This window comes from Patella vulgata, chromosome 9 (genome assembly GCF_932274485.2).
Source record: "Patella vulgata chromosome 9, xgPatVulg1.2, whole genome shotgun sequence".
NCBI classification, from domain to species: domain Eukaryota; kingdom Metazoa; phylum Mollusca; class Gastropoda; family Patellidae; genus Patella; species Patella vulgata.
Window position 1 is genome coordinate 21,305,374 of NC_065887.2, and position 6,338 is coordinate 21,311,711.

The following is a 6,338-nucleotide window of genomic DNA, read 5'->3' on the forward strand; positions in this document are numbered from 1 at the left end:
CTCAAAAGTTGTTTCTTTTACGGAACAGCACACATCTCCAAACATAGCAACTTAAAGAAAACCTTGAATGAAAATGTTACACAGAATGTAAGTATGAGAATGTAGCCTAGTGGAGATTGCCCTTAGATCATTAAAACACCATCACACTCCATCCCCGGGAGGTTTTGTTATCAGAAATGACAATTGTGGGTTATGCAACCAGACATGTGGCTTGGTGTATACATGTATTAATACCCAAAATCAGCCAGGATTAAGAGGGAGTGGTGCTGCAGCCAGGCCCCCAAATTAGTTTTAAAAAAATAATTTACGATTTTATTTATTAAAGATACATTATGGGAGATAAGATAACGAGATGGCAGTTCTCGCTATAATAGTTAAAAACTAGATAGTGTAAAGGTAATTTGCCGAAAATTTCAGTCAAATTGATCCACTATGAGCCGAGAGAGAAGCGGGTGAAATTTTGGCATAGTCTCGGTCATCATTACTAAAATCATTAATATAAACAGCTTAGTCTCGATTATCCACTTTTATTGATTTAATTATCAACGGTCGTTAGCGGCATATAGGAATCTAATCCAGCCAACATCGAAGGCTAGCCTTAACATCGAGAGTTTATTATGGTCTGGATAAGTTAATTAATGTCTAATTGATAATTTAGATAACATTTCAGGCCTAAAGAAAGACTTGTAATAAGCAGATTTTGCTCTTGCATAATGCATGTTTAAGCTGTAATTTGTGCCAAATAAATCTACCATGCTAACAAATTAAATTTGTGTGAGGTGACGGACAATGACTAGAATATGCCCCCCCCCCCCGCCACTGTTGATGCAAGAGCCAGGGTGGCAATTTCAATCAGAGGCCCTGTGCAAGCTGAAATCGACCATTCCCAAAAATTGTTTTTAAATGTTAGTTTAATATCTAATCAAATAACAATGACCAGAATACGCCCTTCCGCCCCTCTCCACTGTTGATGCAAGGGCCAGGGTGACATTTTCAGTCAGGGGTCCCATGCAAGTTTAATCTGGCCATTCCCAAAAATTGATTTAAATGTTCGTTTAACATAGAAGTGAGACTTCCGTTGTATTGACGAGGTAGAGTTTTTCTCAATTTATTGCAGGGGCTAGCTCTAGAATGGAAGGTCTGATGCGTACCAAAGTAAAACTCATCCAATAACTTTTGATACTTAAAGGGACAATTTCACTTTTGCTGTAGCTACATAAAATGCCCCAATCTTCATTCTGGTCAACAAAATGTACTATTTTTCATCTCATGAATCGAACAAAATTTGTCGTCTCTGGAAGGTTCACAAACTTCATTCATATTTCACATTTTGCGTGAAAGGCAGGGGCCATAACTCCAGAATGGATGCACAGCCAAATTGTTCTCATCCATGTACTTTTACACTATTAGCGTAAATGGTAGTGAGTAGCGACCATTCGACGGGACGTTTTAGTCCGATTTTCAGGAAATTCGGACTCAACCAAATATTGTGTAACTGTGATATATTTGAATGGTTTTTACAATCATTAAATATTGTGATCACTAGAGGGCCCACAAGCTAAGAATGTGATGTTTCGTACAATCAGGAGCCATAATCTAAGAAGCTATGGTCCTATATGCGCCAATATCGAAAGGTATCGATATCTTTGGGTTATAAACATGTTTTCATCAAAACGGATAAACATTGTGACCTCTGTGGTGTCCACAACCTTGGTATTATTATATTTGTCCAGTTCAGCATCGCAGGAAAGCGCCATCGACTGCAGTGCTTTCATGGTAAGAGATTTAAAAGAGAATTAAAATTTCACACTTCATTGCAGAGTAATTTTACTTGCCCGAAATCGCTTAGAGAGATCTAGACCCCCAAGAGCTTCCGGGGACTAGGTGGCTTCTGGACCGTCGCCTAAAGTCCCAGGAAGGTATCCCCGCCAATTAAGAATTGCTTCCACCGGTCCTGCTGTATAGCCTGCATGTTATATATATCTCGAAGATATTCCTAAAAATTACAAAAACCCACGCCAACTTCGTTTTATATTGTGTGCTTATTGTCATATCTTTATTTTATACAAGCCCTACAAAGCAACGGAATTTTGCGTTATACAAGTTCTATATTATCACCCAATAATACAATCCTACAGTAGATATCGCTTGGGTGTTAAATTTCTTAGGAGATATCGCTTTACATGAATTTGATTGGTCAGTTAGAAAGGAACTACTTTTTTTTATTTTCAAAGAACAGTTCATTTTTTTTTATTAAAAGTAACTTCTTTTTTTATTAATAGTGAACTGTTTTTATTTAATTGACCTTGATGGAAACACTGGGTCAATATAAAAGACTTAGCATTGGTTGAATTGCTGTCAAAAAATGATGTAGCCTATCACTACGCCGTAATGTAATCAGGTTCAGTAAAAGTGAAATCTATAGCAAAGAAATATATTATTTATTTGTGCATGTAAGAAAGGATTGGGTGATAAATAAAACCTCCTACGAGTCTTTTTTGATATCAAAAAATATCAACATGAGTCGATAAAGTAATGAAGACGGGCATTTCCATCTATTCTTCTAAGTGGGTATGCTCGATCCCTGCATTGGCCGAGAAAGTTCATCCAGATTTTCCGGCGTGGTTCCCCCTTGCCAGTGATGTAGGACGGAGGGCCTGACAGGGACAACTGTCTAGTCATTTCGGATGGGACGAAAAACCGAGGTCCCATGTACACATTGGCAGTTGGAATTCGATATAAGGATAGGCCGTACTGCCGCTGTCCGGGCAAAATTTCCCTCATAGCACACTGTATGGCGTATGCCCGTGTTCATTAGCCCAGTTCGGAGCAGAACAGTAGGACGTTCAACCTCATTTCCTTTCATTTCATTTTCCACCTATTCCTCGTCAAATTACAACTGCTAAGGTTTCTGTGCACGCCAATGGGCACACAAGACCTCTCATTTTCGTTCCATCCGACTGTCGGAAGGATTTTACCCTGGTGGACCAATACATGCAGAGGCGTATTTGCTTGCCAGATTTTAGCTCCACATTTTCACATAAGATGCAAAACTGTAGAGTACGCCAATCTTTATGCAGGGGCGGATTAAGGTGGTGGCTCGTTCTGAAAAGCCCTATGAAATTTTGGAAATTAAATCACCGTAGATGAGATTTAGAGCACTTTTCTGTGGTTTAGATACAAACTGGAACCTATGATTTCGTTGCCCAAATCTGTAGAAAAACAAATGGAATTGGGTTCAACGTCCTGCTTTTCTGCATCAACTATGGTCTAGTGAAAATGGGAATACGCCATATAGATGGGGATTCTAATTGGAAAATGGTTCTGCAATAAATAATTGTTAACTACCCACTCCCTGGAAATAAAGGTGATAAAAGAAAAATGGCCTTCAGAGATTATTGAGTGAATAATTCAATTGTAAATGCTGAATTAAAGTACTTTTTGGAGATACTGGTTTAAATTTTGTTTCGCAAAACCAAGGTTTCAATTCAATTTCCAATTGTTGTTAGCCTTCTAAAAAACAAATATTTTTATGGTGGTGGATGGTACGCGATTCGCTCAAGAGCACCCTGATAGTAAGTGATTCGCTCGAGAGCACCCTGATAGTAAGTGATTCGCTCAAGAGCACCCTGATAGTAAATGATTCGCTCAAGAGCACCCTGATAGTAAGTGATTCGCTCAAGAGCACCCTGATTGTAAGTGCAGTAGGACTTTAGACAAACCTGTTGACAAGATGAGAAAACGAATAAGAACGGCTCAAGGTGTATGCGCCTTTTGACTGGACAAAGACGTAGGTTCCCTTAAGCTGGAGCCAAAGGGACCCTTATGTCCAATTCGGGAGCCCTATATCTTGGACTTGGATGCTCCTAAATGCAGGCCTGGAAATAACGGCTTTAGATGTACCTGACAAAATGTCAGGCACTAATGAAATAGTACCCGACATTTTCAACTTAGTGCCAGACATGTATTAATAATATTATTAAAAAAGACAAATCAGGGCCTGACAAGGACCGCTGTCTAGTCATTCGGATGAAACGAAGATCCCTTGGCATTTGGAATTCGATATAAGAGTAGGCCGTAGTGCCGCTGTCCATGCAAAATTTCCCTCATAGCACACTGTATGGCGTATGCCCGTCTTCATTAGCCCAGTTCGGAGCAAAACATTTCATTTCCGAAATCTTAGCTTGGCCACTGTCACTGAATGGCTTATTGACATGAAACCACGATTCAGGGGAGGCAACTATAAAGAATAGGTTAGTATCATTGCAAAACTTTGAGAAAAACAAGAATAGCGCTAAAGGAGGTAAGTGGCTTCCTCAATATCATCCACATTCTTCGACATTGGAAACATGACTTATTGATCAATTTAAATCAACACTGCATGATGGTGTTATCTTACCATGAAAAGATGGGGTTCTGGTATCCAACATTTAAGACAAAGTGAAAATTTTATAATTGGCACACGAATCGCGTGTCAGAATGCTTTCGAGCGCCATTTGTAATGAAGCGACCCGATGAACGAGGCTAAACATATCCTATAGGAGAACACAATGACGTCATTTGAGAGTACAACCGGTGTAGACGCCAATGGACTGCCATTCAATTTGGACTATTCGCTTATAACTGATTAGAAATTACAGTAAAAACAGAAACGATCGAATGTAAATCAGTCTAAGCAAAAAAACGTTTATATTTTCACTCATGCTACGCAATCGTGAAAATATAAGTTTTCTTGCTTCTCGATGAAATAAAATATGTTATTCGCTCTAAAACGACAAATATCCTCTATATACATTATATGTATTGTTCTATGTTGAAAGCGGAGCCGCGGCCTGAAAGTCGGCGACAGGCGAGCTCCGAAGTGGTCCAATAATTAACATCATTCGCAAAATTAGCTTCCAATAAGGTAAAATCACTATAATATAAAAATAGGTGGTACCAAACTCGCTTACCACGTTTCGTTTGTATCTAGAAGCGATAAGGCGTGCGCGGTATTTTGAAGCGTGGTACAAGAGAATAACTGTTTATATATATTGTACTTATTGTACTTATAGGCCAGCCCTGTAAAAAACGGATTTTTGTTATGTGTGAACTATACGAAAAATAACTGGCAAATAGCTAGTTTAAGAGAATTTTTGTTCTGTTTATTTTATTAAAAGTTGAGTAAAATACCCGCCCCCCCCTCTCCCCCAACGTTCGTTGTGTCATCTTTTGCTCCATCTGGCACGAAATTAAAGGGACGAAACAAGGTCGTCGACAAATCTTGTCAAGGGTAACGGTTTCAGATAGAATAATTTAAAGTAATTCTGATATGCAATATTTAAGACAAAATAAACATTTTACCATTGGTAGGCTACACGAATCGTGTACCATAATGCGTTTCAGCGCTATTTGTAATAAGGCACTCGAAGAACGCGGCTAAACATATTCCATATAAGTCATTGCCATTGCTAGAGATTACCATTCGAAATGAGACGTCTGGCGTATTTCGCCGAACATAAAGGATTTGGAATTAGAGTAAAAACGGAAACGATTGAATGTAAATCAGTTTGTATACATTCATATTACATTATTATATGCGTTGTGACCCATTTGTGTCAATGCCTAGGTCCCAAATATTAGCGATTAGATTAGATCTCCGACTCTCTTTTATAATGCGGAGCTGCGATGGCTCGCTAACCAGGAAGTCTTGGGTTCGCTCCTACTAGTGTTGGTCGAGAAAGTTCTTCGGGTTTTCCGGCGGGGATTCCCCCTTGTCATGGGGGCCTGGCAAGTTACAGTGTCTAGTCGTTCGGGTGGGACGGAAATCCAGGGCCCCGCGTACATATTGGCGTGCACGTAAACGAACCCTTGACAGTTGGAATTCGAAATAAGAACAGGCCGTATGCCCGACTTCATAATTAGCCCAGTCCAGACAGAAACGTTGGGAGCTTAAAAACCCATTTCATTTCATTTTCTTTTATAATGACGCTCAGGAGATGTCATTACTACAAAAAATATTTTTCAAAAATCTCACAGCAATTTCATATTTCTGAGGATAGTAGTATATATCACATAAAAAATCAATGCCGCTTAATGATCAATACAAAATCAATAAGAATGACATTTGAGAAATAAAATATATGATGTCCTTATTTGTTGGAATAACTCATAAAAAAGTCGATAAAAATCTAAATGCCATAGCAACAAGAAAACTCCCGTTGAGACAAAATATTAAATCATAATATTATCATGGCGGTTATCGATATCTCTGGGATGAATTCAACCAATCAATCGCTTGGGTTCTCTGCTATTGGATTCGTCTGCTAACTACCTGAGGCGACACCGGAAACTGTGAG